Source organism: Rhagoletis pomonella, unplaced genomic scaffold (assembly GCF_013731165.1).
Source record: "Rhagoletis pomonella isolate Grant_MI unplaced genomic scaffold, Rhpom_1.0 Rhpom_scaffold_00002, whole genome shotgun sequence".
Lineage (NCBI taxonomy): Eukaryota > Metazoa > Arthropoda > Insecta > Diptera > Tephritidae > Rhagoletis > Rhagoletis pomonella.
The window spans coordinates 47,390,842-47,411,980 of NW_023458556.1; the positions used below are offsets into that span (position 1 = coordinate 47,390,842).

A 21,139-nucleotide genomic window follows, 5' to 3' on the forward strand; every position below is an offset into this window, starting at 1 on the left:
TAAAAGAGAAAAAATAAATAAATAGGTTTTAGAAATTAAATCAAATAAAAACAAAATATATTTTTCTTTTTTGTTATTTTTATTTTTTTTTATTATTTTTCTTTTTCTTTTTAAAACAATAAAATCTCAAGAATAAAAGAAAAAAACTATATTAAAAAGGAGAAAAATTAAATGAAACAAAAAAATATTTTTATTTTTTAAACAAAATCTAAAAAATTTAAGAAAATTAATTAACAAAAAAAGAAAACAAGAGCAAAATAAAAATAATATGAAAAAAAATTTTTCTTAAAAAAAAATAATAAATAAATCGAAAAATACGAAATATTTAATTAAAAAACTAAAAAAAAACATTTCTAAAAAATAGTGAAATTAAAAAATCTATATCTCTTTTTGAAAAAATAAAATCTTAAGAAAAAAAACGTAAGTTTCTAAAAATTAAATATAATTAAAAAATATGCAAATATAAAAAGGAAAAAAAAAGATTTCGCCGCCCGAAGCTTCGATCCTCGAATTTCTCGAAGTCACACTTCTTCTTCTTCTTATTTGGCGCTGTAACCGCCTAAGCGATTTTGGCCGAGTCCAAAACAGCACGCCAGTCATTTCTCTTCTGTGCTAACTGACGCCAATTGAAAATGCCAAGTGAAGCCAAGTCCTTCTCCACCTGGTCTTTCCAACGCAGAGGAGGCCTTCCTCTTCCTCTGTTCCCAGCATCGCGGCCCGCGTTGAATATTTTCAGAGCAGGAGCGTTTCTGTCCATCTGAACGACATGGCCAAGCCAGCGGAGCCGCTGAATTTTAATTCGCTGCACTATGTCTATATCGTTGTAAAGCTCATACAGCTCATCGTTAAATCGTCTGCGATATTCGCCATCACCAACGCGTAAAGGTCCGTAAATCTTTCGCAGAATCTTTCTCTCGAAAACTCCAAGAGCCGCCTCATCAGATGCTTTCATTGTCCATGCTTCCGCGCCATACACCAGCACAGGCATGATGAGTGACTTATAGAGTGTGATCTTTGTACGACGAGAGAGGACTTTACTTCTCAATTGCCTACTCAGCCCAAAGTAGCACTTGTTGGCAAGAGTGATTCTCCGTTGGATTTCAAGGCTGACATTATTATTGGTGTTAATGCTGGTTCCCAAATAAACGAAGTCGTCTACTTTTTCAAACTTGTAACTGTCAACAGTGACGTGGGTGCCAAGACGCGTATGCTCTGACTGTTTGTGTGATGACAGGAGATACTTCGTTTTGTCCTCGTTCACCACCAGACCCATTCGCTTTGCTTCTCTATCCAATCCCGAGAAGGCAGAACAGACGTAGCCCTTGTTTTTACCGATAATATCGATGTCGTCGGCATACGCCAGCAATTGTACGCTCTTATAAAGTATTGTGCCTGAGCGGTTCAGTTCTGCGGCTCTTATTATCTTCTCCAACATAAGATTAAAGAAATCACACGAAAGGGGGTCCCCTTGTCTGAAACCTCGTTTGGTATCAAACGGCTCGGAGAGGTCCTTCCCTATTCTGACGGAGCTGGTGGTATTGCTCAACGTCATTTTACACAGCCGTATTAGTTTCGCGGGGATACCAAATTCAGACATCGCGGCATAAAGGCAACTTCTCTTCGTGCTGTCGAAAGCGGCTTTGAAATCGACAAATAGATGGTGTGTGTCGATCCTATTCTCGCGGGTCTTTTCCAAGATTTGGCGTATTGTGAATACCTGATCTATGGTGGATTTTCCAGGCCTAAAGCCACACTGATAAGGTCCAATCAGCTCGTTGACGGTGGGCTTCAGTCTTTCGCACAATACGCTCGATAAGACCTTGTAACCTATGCTTAGAAGGCTAATTCCGCGGTAGTTGGCGCGTATGGCGGGGTCGCCTTTTTTGTGGATTGGGCAGAGCACACTTAAATTCCAGTCGTCGGGCATGCGTTCATCTGACCATATTCTGCATACGAGCTGATGCATGCACCTCATCAGCTCCTCGCCGCCGTACTTGAATAGCTCGGCTGGCAGGCCGTCAGCTGCAGCAGCTTTGTTGTTTTTCAGCCGCGTAATCGCTATTCGTACCTCGTCATAGTCAGGCGGTGGGACAGCTACTCCATCATCATCGACTGGGGACTCGGGTTCGTCTTCCTCACTACTTTCAGCGCTGCTACCATTCAGTAGGTTATAAAAGTGTTCCCTCCACAATTTAAGTATATTCTGGACATCGGTCACTAGGTCGCCATTGTTGTTCTTACAGGAGTTCGCCCCGGTCTTGAAACCTTCCGTAAGTCGCCTAACCCTCTGGTAGAATTTTCGGGCGTTCTTCCTGTCGGCCAGCATCTCAAGCTCTTCGCACTCACGTATTTCGGCCTCTCTCTTCTTATTGCGGCAAATACGTCTCGCTTCCTTCTTCAGTTCCCTATAACGGTCCCACATGGCTCGCGTTGCGCCCGATCGCAGCGTGGCCCTGTAGGCGGCATCTTTTTTCTCTGCGGCTTCTTGACATTCCTCATCGTACCAGTTGTTCTTTCGGGCTCGCTGAAATCCAACTACTTCTTCGGCGGCGGTACTTAATGATCGGGAAATGTGGTTCCACTGCTCGCGTACGTCGGATTGTTGAAGAGTGCTCTCAGAGAGCAGGTGTGTGAGTCGAGTGGCGAATAAATTGGCCGTCTGTTGTGATTGCAGCTTTTCGACGTTAAGCTTTCCTTGCATTGTTGGGCGCACATTTTTTGCTGCACAGAGGCGGGTGCGTATCTTGGCTACAACAAGATAGTGGTCCGAGTCGATGTTTGGCCCTCGGAGTGTACGTACGTCCAAAACGCTTGAAGCATGCCTTCCGTCTATCACAACATGATCGATTTGGTTTCTCGTTTTTCGATCTGGAGACAGCCATGTAGCTTGGTGGATGTTCTTATGCTGGAACCTAGTACTACATATTACCATATTTCGGGCCCCGGCGAAGTCGATCAGCCTCAGTCCGTTATCGGACGTTTCGTCGTGGAGGCTGAATTTTCCGACAGTGGCGCCAAAGATCCCTTCCTTGCCCACCTTGGCATTAAAATCGCCAAGCACGATTTTGACATCGTGTCGGGGGCAGCGCTCATATGTACGTTCCAAGCGCTCATAGAAGAGATCCTTGGACGCCTCATCCTTCTCTTCCGTCGGGGCATGGGCGCAGATGAGCGAGATGTTGAAGAATCTATTTTTTGCGTTTTGGTGCATAAAAAAAGAAATAATTGGTAACCGTGACTACAAGTGTAATTCAGAAGTAGGCTGATTTATCCCATCGTAGATAGATGTTATTAATCGACTGCTAGGTCTCCAAATCAGCTCATACCAGTTAATCCACTAGTCGGTCTGGTGCCAGTTGATCTACTATTTTAGGGCAACTACAATATCGATCTCGAAGCTCGATTGCGCTAAACGCCAATTGTAGTCACTCCAAACTGGCCTATTTGAGAAATTGAGGACATTGCAGGGTGCTATGTTTAAAATTTTGGATGGAGAAGAGAATCCTTTCCCAAGGTGTATCACTCTCTTTAATTATATGGTGCCTTAACTTGCGGTGTAATATCAGGTAGCCTGTAAGAGTTCTACAGTCATTCCAGCTAAATTAATGGAGTCTTTCGAGTTTCCTCCTCAAAGTAGTTCTGCAGTGTATCTTTAGGGTATACGCGGCAGAAATCTGCGGAACCAAGCAAGCGCATTTGGGCTTTTGTTTTGCCAAACAGCCAGCCCTTTCATTGCTTTCAAGCTCTTCTTGTCCCGGGGACCACCATCACCAGAATGTCACTGTATTGTGGGCTCCTAGGTGGTTCAAAAGAGTTTTACAATTACCCACAAATTTTTATGTTTTTTTTTTTTTAAATGATTCTAAGGCCTCTAGTGCTGCCTGACTATCCGATATAATTCATATAATGGCGATATTTGTCCTTCTATGAGGACATTTTCAAACACAGTCTTCGATCACGATGACTTCCGTCTGGTATATGGTTGAGTACGAGCGTATTGGTAGGCTTTCCTGGAATCTTGGTCCAAACATGGTGCCCCAGATATTATCGGTTCAAAGCAGTCCTTTTCAAGAAATCTGACCTTTTAAGGCTTGACAAAGGAAAATTGTGGTAGCTTAGTATCTGTGAGGAATGACTTAAGAACCTTCAAGTAGCCCTGAAGATCCCCACTTTTCATGCTGATAACATTGGGTCTATGCTAAGGTGGGTCTAGTCGAGTTGATTTTCGTTCTTTTGGTGAATGGGATAATGGTGGACTTCAGTGGGTTTATTGGCGATTCCTTTGCAGCATACCGGTCTTCGGTTAATCTGAGCACAGCTTGCAATCTGGAGATTCACCAGCAACCAGTGTCCATAGTAGACGCGACGCTAGAAGTAACCTTGGTTTAATAGTTGGAAAAAAAGTAATAAGACTTATTTAAATTTGGGGAATAGGCTTTTATGTATATGAGCCACAGTTGTAGTGGTGCCATTTTTACAAATGGATGTTTTTGTGCGAGAAAATACTCCAAATACAATTTTTAGAAAAAGGTCCTGAAAACACAGCCGCGCTCCCATTTTCCATATCTTTTATGTTTTGCGATTTAACTTTGCGTTTTAGTTTTATTGGTGTACGTTCTCAGAAACCTGAAATATTCGGCTATCAAAACAAAATAAAAACATTCTTACGATTCCGAGAATGGAAATCCGCTGGATTTTATTTTATACATACCTAAGTATTAGGGGTCTTCACACCGAAGCTTGGTACTCGCTGCTCGGTAATTTTTCCCATGTACATATCTTGTTTGTGTAATACTATTTTACACCAACAAAATACACTAGAAAAAATTACCGAACACCGCGTTACCGAGTACCAAGCTCGGTGTGAAGGCCCCTATTGTAAATGGTGTTCATCAAATTTGTACTTATTTTCCTGTTGGGTTCTTACGCCTAAAGATACTGGCAAAACAAAACACACATACATATATACATACATATTTTTATGTTAAATACAACTTTGCACAAGTAAGTATGACAGGGTTAACAACGAAAGCCGATGTAGTTGATTGTTGTCTGTATTTATTCCGTATCTGCTCTCATTTTTTTGGTTCTTTGCACTCAAGCGAAAAAACTAGGAAATGCGGTCGCGTTCATTGCTGCCATTATTGCACGCAAATGTCAAGTGCTTTTTCACACACCTTCCGTCATCTTACATCTCACATCTTAGGTCGTCGTTAGGCCGTTGCTGTCAGTAGATAATTGTGAAGCGCTCTACTTGTCCTTCGTTTATTTTTATTGCGTTTATTTTAAGCAAAGCACACTTGCGCGCCAACTTGCCAATGTGAACGCAGTAAATGTCATGTCACCTGATGAGTTGTAGAAGAAAATTGAAAGGGTTTGTTGAAAGGACAGATTTGAAAGGCTTTGCGTGCCTCAAATATGTATTTTTGTTTTTTGTTTTTGCACTTGAAGAGGATGCAAAAAATCTTGAACGGAAAAAGACGTCATGCGGACGAAAGGCGTGAGTGTTTAAAGTAAAAAGAGATTTTCGTTAAAAGGTTCACGCGTATCCTTGTTTATTTTTAATTTATACAAAATGGTAAGCTTAATGAAATTTGCTTAAAATATTCTGTAGAGGAAGTAAGCAAAAAGATTTCCTTTCAAAGTTTAATGCCTTCGGCAGTAATTAATTATATTTTTAAATATTTTCTAAATATCGTGGCTTGCAGTAGGGAATGGTAAGATTTTAGCTTGATACTCGTATCGACATTGAATACTCACAAGACGCTTGACGTGTTTTAACTTTTCAAAACCTAAAAAAAATTTCGTAATTTTTCAAAAGGAAAAGGCCTCCATGTATAAATTTAAATCTTTAGGAGATATGAAAATGTTAGCTAATCACTTAGTTTAATGATTTTCCTCATACTAAGTGATTCAAATGTAGAAAAACGGCGATCCGTCTAGGTGCAGACCAGTTGGGTAGCCATTAAGAATCTCGATGTTGACCTTTTTTTTCTATTTATATCCCTACCTCTACCCCCATCCGTTCTAATTACATTTATCTTATTCTGTTTTCCTTTATCTTCATGTTTATCTTTATACTCTACCGATAACAAAATCGATAGTAACATCCAACAAAATCGATGACAAATTCGATAAAAATTTCGATAGCAAAATCGATAATACATTGGCAGTAAAATATATTAGGAAATCGATAAAAATATCCATAACCAAATCCGATAAACGATCAGAAATCGATAAAAAAAACGATAACACAATAGATAAAAGATATCGATAACACAATTGATAAAAATATCGATAACAAAACCGAAAACAAACTCGATAACAAAACCGAAAACAAAACCGATGAATAATCGATAACAAAATTGATAACAAAATCGATACAAATATCGTTAACAAAATCGATAAAAATATCGGTAATGAATTCGATAAAAATAACGATAACAAAATCGATAAAACTAATGATAAGAAAAATCGATAATAATATCGCTAATAAAACCAATAACAATATCGATAAAAAAATCGTTAAATATATCGATTACAAAATCGATAAAATTATCGATAATTATATCGAAAACTTCCGAAAATATCGATAGCAAAATCGATAACAATATCGATAAAAATTTCGATAGCAAAATCGATAAAAATATCGATAAAAAACCGACAAAACCATCGATTATTATATTGAGAAGTCCCGAGAATCCCGAAAATCTCTAAATCTCCTTTTCTCTATAATTACCTTTATTTTAATCTATCTTCCCTTATCTTCATCTTTATTTTTATCGGTATCCTCATCCTCATCTTTTTCTTTATAGTTATCTTTGTTTTTACTTTTATGTTTATCATGTGCATACACGCAAGAAGCACTTGTTGCTTCAGCGCCAACCATTTACGTTGCACCATTTCCGTTGTACCATTTCCGTGTACAACTTCCGTTGAATTTGCCAATTTACTCCCAACCAACCAACCGCCGCTGAAGAAGCTTCACTTCAAAAAACTTTATTGATTTTTATTTTTTGATGGTGGGTTAGGCTTCAAGCCCAGGCCTTGCGGAATGGTAGCGCGAACTACTAACCACTACACCACAGCGGTCGCCAACGCCTTACCTAGCGAATGGATATGCCAAGGGTTGTTCTGAGTTTACACACTCTAAAGTTGTAAGCCTCGAGAAGAACCAACTGAGTCTTCAACAAGGTTCTGGTCTCAAAACGCAGTGCCCTAGTATAAAGCACAGTGTCACCAGTGAACCAAAGCACTGCTTGACGAGTCTGCAGGTGGTCGTCCTATTTTATTAGCACTGACGGTCGTCCAGTTGTGCAAAAATATAGCTAGAAAGCCACTTCTGAAATCAAGGCTCAATCTGGCATGGGTGGAGATTGCTATAACTTCGACCGTTTAGTACCGGGTCCAAAACTGCATACAACTTTTCTGCCCTCCATCTATCACTCGTCTGTTTACCAGTGTGCAAATCTGGGATCTAATAGAGGTGAACCATTGGACCAGAGATTTATTTAAGCATAGAGTCGGAGAACCCACAAATTTTTTAATGCTGGTAATTATACTAAAAGAGTTAGAGGCTATCCTTTTAATTTTATGTATGGTGCCTATATACAACTTAAATAAAAAACACACCACCTGTAAGGAAACCCCAGACCTGACGTTGCGACGTTACAATGAATTCTGTATAAGATACACGAACGAAAACGAGCAAGAAACAGAAGGCAACCATCTTTGGAGACAAGTTACTGTAATGAGCAGCAGAAATAGTGAATCGAAAACTTTAAAAAAGGTCTTTAAAACAAGGGAGTTTCTACAAGCAATTTTTTTTCTTATATGCAGGGTGACCCGGTCTAATGTGCACATATGCATCTGTATCTTTGTATGTAGATATAACCGCAATCACATTTGTGATAAACTATATATGTATGCAGTTGAACTACTGAAAGCAGAGAATGAATTATAGCTGAATGAGACTGGATTAAGCGCCATGTAAATAAGTACCAGCAAAAGATTTACAACAGTTCTACTAGTTGTTTTTTCGTCTCTTGTTTTCGCTCATCAAGCTAAGCTTTTTTCCACACCTGAAAATTTCCTCCTCTATGCATTATGTACTTACACACTTTACTCGCTCATATTTTATTCATCGCTTACTTTTTGCTTTCAAATTTAAATTAAAAGAGTGAATTTGCTGATGCAACAATGAGGCAAGGCGGCTACTTATGCGCTCAATAGATTGTAGAAAGTAGTAAATCCTGTAAAAAAAATGCCAGCAGGCAAAAATGATAATCAGGATGTTAATGAAGTACACGACGGTGGCAGTAATGAAGTACTTATATACTTATGTATGGTTGCCAGGTCTGCTGTGGATGGCAACTTGCGCAGCGGCACACGGCGCGGCTTAGATGACCAGGCAAAATGTAGACACACAGAATGTGGATGTGGTTGGGTATGGCGACACGAAGGCGCAACTACAAATGATTGTGCGGTGAATTGAGCTCAAGTGCTGCTTTCCACAGGCGTTTGAGGTTGGTACGCTCTATAGTCTGGCCGGCCAAGAGTTCGTCTGCAGCCTTGTTGCCTAAGCGTTAATGCGTTGTATTAAGTTGTGCCGCAGGGCACCTGAGGTAATAACCGAGTGGTAGTGTCGTTGATGTGAGGTGCTCGTACTACTTTGGATGGGGTATGCAGTTTGTATATTAGCGTTGTTACAGAGTCCGTCGGCTAATCTTGGTGCCAATGTTGGTAGTTGACACAAGTTGTTGGCACCTCGCCTCTTCTGTGTTCTATTTAATATTTTTTCTTTGCTGCTGGTGCTCATTACTTTGTACAACTTTGTTATAAAGCTACTTTTGTTAAGATTTTTTTTTTGTGATCAGCTTTTTTTGATTGCTGAAATTAAATAAAACAAAATGAAATAAGCGCCAAGGATAAATGAAAAAATTCCTGTAAAGAGAAAAGGTTGACAAAGCACAAAGATGTATACATAAAACCTGGAACTTATTTTTTATATTAAAATTGCTGTCCACATATCGTGGGATGACAAAAAACCCTTCCTACGCATATCTGTTACAAGTTTTAATAAATTTTTCTTGTCAGCCCACCATTTGTGCCGATGCTGGGGCTAGGGTTCTTGAATTCATACTTTTCGTTGTAGCTCCCTATTTCGCTCTCTCTTCATAGGCTTTTGTACCATAATTTTGTTACGTAGATAGTAGACAGAAACTACGATAGCTTCCTCGCCATCTAGTTCTGAGTCGTAGAAGTTGAACTTGAAATATTTTATGCATATCTAACCTAGGGTTCCAGAGATTGATAGGGTATTATATGCAGCAGTACCTGGTAATAAATTGAAAATACCGTTCGCAAAATTTTTCGACATGAGCGGATCAGTAGCGGTGGAAGAGCCTTTTAGCCTATCAATGCACAAATCACCTTAAAGGTGAAGCCCCAAAGGGGGTAGAGACAAGCGAAGGTATGTTTGCTTGACCAAAAAAAAAAAAAAATGGAAAAGTTACTTGATTCAAACAAAAATACGCTGACAAGAGAGTTTAAGTACTTACGCTGACTACATTGTTTCTCTCAACACAAGGTTTGATAAAAAAAAAAACAAAGGAAAAAAATCTCAGTAAACATTCATTTCATCTCCATATAAATATTTATTCAAGGCACATTGAACAGGTAGTATCAGTAGAGCAGCTGATTTGGTTTTTTTTTTCAAATTATCTAATCTCGAAAATGTCAAATATTCTTAATTTATTCTCACAAAATTCTAAAGTGTTAAAATCTATTTGATTGTCAAACTTTTTTCCATACAAAACAGGCGATTGGCTCTGAACGCGATTTTTTGACTAAAGCAACACTTAGCTGCGTACTCACCCGGTTAGTTTTCGTGTGAATTTTTTTTGTACCCCCCTCAAGTATCGCAGAAAAAATTTCTTATAACTGATCTTTTGCACCTCCCCTCCTAAATCTTTTCAGGACGAAGTTGAATTTAAAATAATTAGCAATTAATCAAAAATGCAAAATTGTATGCGTAGTCCAGTTCGTTACTAAGTACTCCATTTCCACGTGAGGCCTGTGTTTTTCTGCGTTGCTACATGGAAACAAGCGCAGCATTGTTCTTCTTAGGAAGCGCCGCCTGTGTCGCTATTCTTATTTACTGCTAAACTTTTCGTGCCGCATTCCTGCCTATCAGCAACTCAAGCTATGTTTTCACATTCACTGCCTCTTATTTCTGACTTTTTAACCCTTTTGCTGCCACCTGGTTCCGGTCAGAGAATATTGATTTTTAAAATAAATTTTCAGTAAGTACATAAATGATTTTGGTCCGGATTGATATTCCATTACATCATCGAGCGACTATTTCTATACAAGTTAAATATTGAAAATAAGAAAAAAATAATTTCTGGAAAAAATTTGTTGTGATCCCGTATACGGTACGTTCATGGCAGTAAGCAATTCACTAATCTCATTTATTGCAAGGATACTAAACGGACGAGAAATAAGCGCTGGATTAGGTGATTCAAAAATAAAAAAAGGTTCCCGGTCAGGGGTACGCTCCAGCGGGGAGAATCTTCCTTTTTCTGTGGAACATAACAGTAGACAGCCTCCTTCATATCGACTTCTTGGGTAAACACCTTTCAGCATTTCCGATAAAATTAAAAAATCTCTCAACAAACTATTCCCTTAGCGTAACAGGCGAGGACTGGGAATGAATCCCAAATAGACCGACCTAGTACTCTTCACTAGGAAGCACTAGCTACACGATCTCGATTACATAACTCTAGTAGGGAGGACCTTTGTAATGAAGTACGATACCAAATAGTTGGAAAACTAAACTGGTGGTCCAACTTTGAACCGTGCTTCCACTACAGAGTTTGCGACCCTACTACCCTCAAGTGAAGAGTGGAAACGATACCCTCTCAGTCGTCCCCCTCCATGGTAGCCATAAAATTCCAAACATCTCTTAACGAGAACACTGCGACATAGTGTGGAATTGTAAGGGCGATGAACTGGCGCGACTTGGCACCAAACTTCCTATTGAAGATACAAACGATAAAATAGGAATACCCTTACAAACTTGCAAGCTACTTGTTTCCGTGAGGCTTACAAAACTAGCGAACGACAGATGGCATGGAGCTCAGCGCTAAGCGCACTGGCTTGCTGCTGAGCCTAAATAAGCATAATATCAGTTTGTTAGTATCAGTTATGACAGGAGACTGCCTAATTGGCCAGCATGCCTATCACAGAAGAAGACTCTGTTATCTGGGTAGACAATTCTTCGATAGCTTGGAGAGCCTTAGATGCGTGGGCATAAGGGGTCTTTTCAAATTTCTGCGAAGTTAGAAATGGTTTTAGGAGGAATTGGTAGTTGTTGGCCCTACATGCGGCATCACAATGGGCCTTGAGCCTAAGTCGGACAAAACTGTAAATAGAGAGATAGAAATGTACTGTTAAAAGTCAAAATTCTGTTGAATTGTAAAAGGTGTGCTAGAATGAGGAAGGCTGAAGTTCCATACAGCCTTTTAATGAGTAAATAGTAGGTATACTACTGCAACCTAGTCTGCTGCTAGACTACATTAAAATTTTGAATAAAGCATATCAAGCCTAATATACTCGTACAGTCCTTCTTCTTCTTCTTATTTGTTGCTTTAACCGCCTAAGCGATTTTTGCCGAGTTCAACAAAGCACGCCAGTCCTAATTTCCTAAATAACACACAATAACAATGTTAAGGATTTAGTCACATTTGGGTTTTCTACTTACTTCTAAAAAGCTTTTGACCTCAGCTTTACAGCATACATAGTTTAAAGATTTCGTAGCTTCTTCTTTTGTCAAATCACCGCACTTGAAAATACTAAAAGATTAATTGCCCACCAACCAGTACATGTCACATGCAACAAGAATTGCTACCAGCAAGTTTTCAAATTTGCACAGCCTATAAGCAAACACCAAACTTTAGCTTTGTTTACAAAACATGCGCTGCAAACACACACTCTCTTACATATATGTATGTGCACACACACACACACACACACACACATTCCTATTAACACAGAAATCCTTTTACGACATTTTGTGAGTGAAATTTTCAAAATGTGTGTCCTTGCAAAGAACCAGAATGTTAACGTCTGTGGCAAACAACAAAATGCGTAGTCGTCTACCCACTACCACCCACTCATCCAACTTTGAAGCCAGTATTCAAAACTCGAGATCTTAGCTGACACTTAAAATAGATTTTGTAGGGCAAATATTTTTGCAAAAGCAAAAATTAAATGAAATTCAAGCTAAAGGGTTGGCGAAAAGAAAACGGCGGAAAATCTACACAGTTACGACTGTAAGGTCTAGGCAAATTTGTCCAGTGAAGGCCGAATGTCAATGGAAAAACGTTGATGGTATGCACACATGCATCATACTTATGTATGTTCGTCTGTATTTACATATGTATGTGGCTGTGTGTGGCTCTGAATTGTTGGCCGGCTTTCCTAACTTCGGTGGCTCTTGGCCTAACACAAACAATTGCACATAAATTGTTCTCGAGTTCTTGACGTTGAATGAATGATGAATGAAAAGTTTTGACTTGCTAGGCGCATCGCTGAATTCGGCTCAAACGCTGATGGAATGTCGTTAGTTGTAGGTTTAGTAAATATCTTGGCCAGCTACATACTTATTTGGTTGGCTAATGTGCTTAGCATGGCACGTAGCCTCAATACTGTTGAGCTTAGCTGTGGCTTTGGTAATCAACGGAGCATATAAGTGCGAACGCTTAGAATTTGAACATTAGATTTGACAACATACTATTGCGCTTCTAATGAAAAATTCGATTTTAATAAGAATATTCGCATTGCACTAGACGAATATAAAAGGTGACTTTACTTGAATAAAAAAAAAAAATTATCCTTTCACGATTTCATTGATATCAAAAATTACTCTAAATGCATATCGTTGATGAAATATAGAAAGGCGTTTACTACGCACAGAGTTTTGTGTGTTGGCAGTCTGCAGAAGTCGCTAGTCGCTATGCGGAACCCCCAAGCTCTCCGTTTACCATCCGATGGCAATAGGGTCTGTTAGCAGTTTGTAGGCTGTACGATATATGGGTGCCTTCTGCCCACATAAGGATACACTTCTACCGTTTCTCGTTTTGCCTTGCTGGTCGGATTTATATGTCTGAGTTCTTTAAAATGAGCTTGCGTGTAGCGAGCGGTATGCCTTAACCCTTTCAGGACCATAAACCTATACTTAAAAAAATTAGGATATAAATTGTGAATTGGGATTCATCGAGGACTAAATAGACAAAATCTGACGGAAAACCCAAATTATAAAAAGTTTTTCGTAAAAATTTATCACTCATAATTTTTTCAGGAGTATTTTGAATTTCGAAAAACTAACTTCAGATTCCCCAGAAACCCCCTGGTAACAAGTTCTAACCCATGACAATGCGTAAATCGTTCAGTATCAACGTTTTAATTTTACTAGTCTCTTTTCGAAAGCATATTTTCGATTCACTAGACCCATTCGAATTGTCCAAGACAGGGGTGTAATTAAGGGAAAGTTCCCCAATAATACCACATTTTGAGCGGCATTTTAACATGTCAAGAAAATAAAAAAAATTGAGAATATCAGCGTTTTTATAATAAACCGACCAGCGCGACCTCTAAGAAAACTTTTTTTTTTTAAATAAAAAAAGACGTGTCTCTTTTTTTTATCACAAATAACAATATTCTGATGTAGCGTTTATGAATTTCCAAAAAGAGTGTTTTTATGAACCACTCTAACCTATATATATAAATATGTGGCAATTATGAAATTTTTTACTACAAATAATTTTCTCTCAAAAACAAATAAATATTACTACTGAAATTAATCTAAACCAAAACTATTATTTTATCGGAAAAAAATTATTTATTTTTCCTCAAAAAGTAATAATTTCTCTCAAAAAATAGTTTTTTTAGTTCCCTTGAAAGTTTTGGTAAGTTATTATGGTCTTAAACAATTTTTTCATAAATTATATTAAAATTTTTATTTTATAAAAAAAAAAATTCTTTCTAAAAAAATATTTATTCCCAAATAAATAAACTAAAACCTTTTAAGTAAAATCAAAAATATTATTTTATCTCAATACAAGTGTACCTTTTCCCTAAATACAATAATTTTTTTTTAAATAATAATTTTTTCGACAATGAAAATTCCAAAAATATTTTTTTTTTTTTACTTTTGGTATTTTTTTCGAACTTTTGTGAGAATAATAATACTCCATAAATATTTTTTTCAATGTATGGTAAGTTTTTTATAATAAATATAAAGATATTTTTTCCCTACCTAATATACCTTTCCCAATGTTGCGCAACTATTGTAGTTTTTGGCATTGCTGTTTTGAAATGTTTTTAAGAAGTATAAACAAGAAAAAAACCGCTAGAATTTACACAATATCCGTATGAAAGCAGAACTTTTGGGTAAGATGTATTCCTTGGTCCTGAAAGGGTTAAGGAAGATGCTGTTACAAGTAACTTCTTATGTTCATACCTCTTCAACCGGTGGTGGTTGAATAGGCGAAACGATTTTTTCAGCCCCACTGGTGCTCCACCTCCTACCCTGTTCTCTAATTTTGAATGTGCAGAAGTGTAGTGCTCCATTTTTTCCAGAAAAATCCTGTTCAAAATTCGGTGGCTGTCTGGCAAAGATGTATATTACCGCTTTGCAAAATTTAGCCTTGGGCGTACCAATAGCCCGCACACGACAGGTTTGTATCCTTTAGAAATGCAGTGTGGCCACTTTGAGTGGTTCTTCAGTTGTATTATTCCCGCAGTATCGAAGCGTCGCATCCAGCAATTTTTTTTTCAAAAATATCTATTAGCAAGAATATTCAGTAGAAGCCTTTTATCTCCAGAAGAGTTGAGCGTAGACCCCCAAACGCAGAGTAACACAGTTCTTTGCATCTTTTGAAGTGCAAATGCAGTATCACAAAAGCCTTTAAATGAATTTTTGTATATTTCAAATAATTTTTTGTGGTGAACAAAACTCGAAAATTTTATAAAACGAATTAAATATGTATTTTTAGTGTAAGATACCACGGACATATATGCATATATGTATATTTCAGCCCAGATGGACCTCTTTTTGGTTTTTTATACTTTATTTTTAGCCAGAATTTCTTACAGTTTCTATTGAAAAGCAAAAATTTTGCCTTTTGCGGCAAGCAATTGCATGCAACTAACGAGAATATTGAATTACTTGCGCTGGAAAAGTTCGCTCAAAACAAAAGGTACGAAATGCACAGAAAAAAAATCTGAAAACAATACGATGAAAATTGAAAAAGTTCGTGTTTATCTGCGCTTTCCCACGCTGCGGGCTGTGCACCAACTGTTTTCGATGCACTTAAGTATTTAAGAAACAAAAAAATGAGAAAACAAAAAAAAAAAACTCTATGTAAGTACTATAGTAACCCGAGATAGACGCTATTGTTTTGATTCCAGGCAATTTCGGTGGTTGTAAATGCGTAAAACAAGAAACACAAAAAAGTTGTAAATCCACAAAAAATTCGAAATGAATTAAGTTTGCTACATAATAAGTAACTGTACATACATATGTGTGTATACACCCAGCTTGAATGGACGGTAAACTAGGCGTTTCAAATTTTGTATATTAAGGTGGAGCGGAAACAATGGTTAGCGTTTCGAAATGCGAATAGCGAGGCATCGTTGCCTTTGGACGACAATAGAATACCCGAATATTTTTTTTTTTGAATTCGGTTAAACTTTCTACTTCCCCTTTTTTATTGAAATTTTGAGATTTTTGTAAATCTTAAACAAATAAGGATATTTATCAAGATCATCCCTACAAAAATTCTGGGTATGCACTTTTGTGGGCCATAAAATTTAGTATACCAGGGTTGCAAGCTTAAAGTGGCGACAAACTACCGCTAATTTTTGGCAATTTTTTTGTTGATGGTATTACACATTTTGTTCCATACACAGTTTGTTCCAAAATGTTTTTATCTAGAGAAATTGAGCAACACCTTAAAAAAATTAAATTGTTTAAAAACAAGAATGAGCATCAGCTACTCCAAACTCGCATTTTATGTGTTTAAAATTTAATGGCTTACAAAACTGCATACCTACAATTTTTATAAAAATAAGTTTGATATATTGCGCCATTTGTTTAAAATTTACAAAAATCTCAAAATTTCAACCACAATGGAGAGGCAGTAAATATTAACTGATTTCAAAAAACTTTAGGGTTATTATATTGACGACAGAATGCAACGATCCCGGTTATTTGAATTCTGAAACGCAAATTTATTGGTTTCCGCTGCATCCTAATGTATATTAGGCTGGGCCGATTTTGTATGGGGGAAAATAAAATGCATTTGACCGTATTGCAATAGTAATATTATGATGTCTTATGTCTAAGCCAATTGTTATTGGCCACGAAAGATTAATTCAAAACGTATCTTTAGCCCGCGCAATGGAATCAAAATGTATGAATTTTGAAAATTAAACTTTGGCTAGTAATATCTATGGAATGCGTCAATTGTTATAAACAGGACGATATATCAAATTAAGAACTATTAAATTTAGTATAATTTTCCCTTATGAATTTGCAATTCTTCATTACTTACAATTTATTTCAAACGTTTTAATGTTTTCGGATGTTTATATAATATTAAAAGGACCATGGGCTTGGTCACGCCGATTTGGTCAGTTTTCAAGATCGTGGTGAATGAAGTCAAACATGTATTGTCAAAGTTTAGGAATCGTTTGATAAGTTAATAGTAGTTTAAAGCATATAAATATTTACAAACATTAACATAATACAATTAGGGTGAGAAACGCCCACTATAAGTCCATTTATGTTGTCTTGAAAATTGGTGCGGAATGGTTCCATTAGTCACCGAAGAAGCACATTTTTCGCGGTTTCTAAATTTGCCGTTATATGAAGGTAGGGAAGGTGCAATAAGTGTTTAGATATACAAAAATATTTTAGTTAACTCCAATATGTGAGAAAGTGACTGTAGATAAATGCAATAGTCTTTAACATATCCTGGGAAATCCCTTTGACGACTCTCCAATTGGACAATATTGCTTTGCATTCAGCTTGAACGAAAAAAAGAGTCTCCCTGGCACACTTTTCTGCAATCCGGTTCTTTCATTTAAAGGTTATTTATACAATTGAAGAGAAATTTTTTTAGAAAAAAACTTGAGATCCGCTTAAGTTTTTCGATATAACTTTGGTAAATGTTACTCGATCGGTACGTAATAATTACCAAATTGAAGGCGAGCCTTACTGTTACTGATTTATGACAATAATATGATGAAAATAATTCAGATTATAAACAAATTATTTTAAAATAAAAAAAATGCAAAAAAAAATTTTTCACATTTGCAATTTTTCTATTGTATGCATAAACATATGTAAACTAATTAGTGTTTCTAGAAGTTGTGCCTGTTCAGTGTTTCCATACTCATTTGCATAAACAAAATTTTTCCACGATGATGGAAAATAATGGCTTTTCTATTAGAGCTACCGAAATTGTTTCTAAATTTGCAAAATTTCGCAAACTATAGCTAATATTAAAAAAAGGATTAGAATATTTGGAACCAGCGACCTAAATAAATGAACGCCAGCAATATTACTGATGTTCTTTACATCGTTCGACTATAGGCCAGTGCAATTATCAAGAGAACAATTAAAATTTGATTGAAAACAGATACCTTTGAGATTAAACATAAGCTAAAGGGCTGCCAGAAATGATATTTGACTTTATCTTTTGCGTTAACGGATTCATTATCTAAAAATATGCACCAAACCTTTTGCTGAACCCAGAATTTTTAACAAGAATTGGTCTTATTCGACTAGTGTGCTGTGGGTCACTTGGCAGTCGATGCGCGGGCTCTTACTATTAAAATAAAAGACTAATATTTTGCAGGCTTGTTGTTGATTTCATGATACAATATATTTTCACTATTACCAAGGGATTTGAGAAAAATTAGATTTTCGACCCGCCCTAATGTATATGCCTCATAAATTTAATTTCATTTATTGCACTCATATTTGCAGCAAAGAACCTTTTAAACAAATTTTTTCGCGAACAATTTATAAATTTTCTTACAGTTTTACCATTTTGCGTATTTGCATTGTTTTTTTTTACATATTTGCATTTTTGAATATATTTGTATTCTATAAAAGACGAAGTTTTCAAACAAAAATGTTGCTTTCAAAGAATTCTTTAAGCCTCTGAGAGGCTCTGCATATGCACATAGGTATAAATTTCGGTTTGCCATAGCTTACCTGCTGGCATATTTATTCCAGGCAATATATGTTTATCAATGTTAATGAATGTTTACTGCGACATCGTCGAGATCGCCGATTTGTGAGGCATTCGCTCACCAAGCTCACCGCAATCGGCTCGATTTATCTAAAATAACAAATAACTCCCTCGAGGAACGAAATTTCTCTGATTGTCGAGGCATCGGAAAGAAAATTGGCTTACAAAATGGTTTTTTTTATACATAAATACGTATGTATGTGTGAACTTATTTGAGAATGTGTCGAGTTCTTGTTTGAGTTTGTTTCTAAATCAGAAAATTTTGTTTTTAATTCACTATATATCTAGAGGTTTATAGTCAAACAATAACATATTCAGAGGGCGAGGGTATGAAGTTTTTACGAAAATAGAGCCATGAATTATTTACCTTTACGAATTTGATTAGAAAGTTGCTTGAGTTGGGAGAGGTGTTAGGTGAGAGTTTTAATAGGTTTTAATATTAGCCAAATTATAGAAACAGACGAGAGCACGGACTATGTCATTCCTCGTGACAGGGCTAGGGCAGAACCTAGAGAAGTAAGTAATAGAACACGAAGAGTGGAAGAAAGGACTGGGATCCAATCGCAACACTTACAACATCTTTACAAATGCATCAAAGATGAAATTAGGAGTGGGGGCTGCAGTACCCTGACCACAGTTTGAACTTAATCAGTCATGAAAGCTCTCAAACTACTGTACCATATCCCAGGCAGAGGCAAACGCTGAATCCACAGCAGTGTCAGGCCAGTTATGATGAAGTTTTCATGTTTAGATAAGCCACTACAGACTGCGTTTCAGGGCACAAAAGTATAGAAGAGAATGGGAAGACCAATGTGTTGGCTAAGGTTGCCAATAGAAGGCTCCGCTCATATACTCGCAAAACAACGAAATATTTTTTATCTCTCTCAAGAGAAGACTCCAGAAATACTTACGGAATACTATCGCACACCAACTCATACGGCCAAACTAAGACTGAATTAGCAAGATACAAGGTGCAATTTAGGTGGTTAGAACACGTATTATGTCACTGCCCAGCGCTAAATAGAACGCGGTTCTTTGAGAATTTCGAAGGCATCGCAAACTCTCAGTGCTATGGTCATTGGTTGGCCTTTTTATGGCTTGAAATGTAAAATTTTCACTGGGACAGATGCGATTTCAACAAGACGCGAGACCAGAGGGAATGTAATTTAGATATTCGGGATTTTTTGGACCTAAAAACCTTTAAAACTGGCATAATAAATAACGAAATAGGCACGAAGAGGCACTAGAAATCGCAAAAAAGGAAAAGAAGGCACTAAAAAAACAAGAACCGATAAATAGACAAAAAAATGCATTTATTTTAGAAATGTATATTTTACAAGTAAAAATAGAAAAACTATGAACTAGTTTCAGTATACGAAAAATTGTACTTTGAATCTTTGACTATTTTCTCCTTACGAGTTTTTAACACACACAAAACTTCAATCTCTATAGCTGTAGTAGCATTGAACCAAAAGATGTATTTTGAAGTTTTCTGGCAGCATTTCGTTCGATTTTCGCGAAAAAATACCTTGAATGTACTAAACGTGCGCTCGACGTGAGTTTATACAAGTGGCGCCCAATTTAAATATGGAACGTTTGAAACGTTTATATTATCACAATAAAAGGTAGAGAAGGAAAAAAAAGGCAACATCAAATGAGTATATATTTAATCAGGGAAAGCTAATTCGTAGACATTCTTAATCGAATATTCGCTATCTCTTTAGCAGATAAAAAGGCAGTTTCCTAAAGTCCGTTCCCTGGTTGTAATAGATTAAGGTGTACATAGCTGTAACATAATAACGTAATAGCGTAACTTTGTACCCTATATCACGCAGGCGGGGCCTATGCATGATTAAAGTTTTTTGTAAAATAGTCGAGTGTAAATTTGTCGACAGTATGGATATTTTATTGAAGAAAAATTTAAGAAGTATAATTATTTAGTCCATATTTATAAGTTTATTTTCAAGTTAGTTGAGAACTAATATGAATTTTATTATATTATTTCAGTGTAACCAGATATAATCGATGGTATTACTTTGCCAGTCATTCAGTGCGAAACATCTTTGGTGGCGAAAAAGTGCAATTTGAAAATACTATAATTGAAAAAGAATGAATGCCGCAATTTCCGGAAGTTATTACTGTGAGTAGAAATAAATTTATTTATAGAAATATTTTATGCATGTGTATGTAAATACTTTTCCACTCCATACAATCCACTGCACTTTTTGCATAATTTTTGAATAGCGTATCTCCTAACAATGATCTGACTTAGCTAAATCTCATCTGTTCCAACCGAGGTGCTTCTCTGAACGTCTACCGTTGCCTTCCGGCTACCTGCAAGACTTTTGCTTTAGTTACACCATAGGTCCTAAGTTGGCCTCCTTAAATGTGGCTAGGTCTGCCTGACAAACGTTACAGTGGTCAGGTAAGCGAAAACTGAAATTTGGAGATACACTGGAGTGAATCCCACAACCTACTATGTTGTTTCGCTTACCATTGGCTTAGAACCACCGACCCTGAGTCCAGGTATGTAGCTCCTCTTCTAATGGGGAATTTGCTGCCTACAACGAGTGGAGGAACGGTCTTTGTAGTCATAATTCCGCCATCATATTATTTGCCGCTTTTTACTTATAGCCGTCTTGCAAGCGTGCAGGGCTATAATGACCTACCTGGAGCAGTCTTCGACGGTTCGTTTCCAAACCGATTTTCCTGAATACGAGTGTAATGACTCCACGGCACTTGACCTCGGTTTAGAGAGTAAGAGTTGAAGTGAGAAATCTTAAAAAGTCCTTCCGTTAGCACTTACCAAATAT

At 37.0% G+C, this 21,139-nt stretch overlaps 1 protein-coding gene across 1 annotated transcript in view; it reads left to right on the forward strand.

Moving 5' to 3' along the window:
* The window catches only part of LOC118733735, a gene marked incomplete in the record, with an annotated part of 802,810 nt that overhangs the window by 90,078 nt on the left and 691,593 nt on the right, over positions 1 to 21,139 (forward strand). Inside the window, 1 exon segment of the mRNA XM_036463268.1 lies at positions 20,334 to 20,466.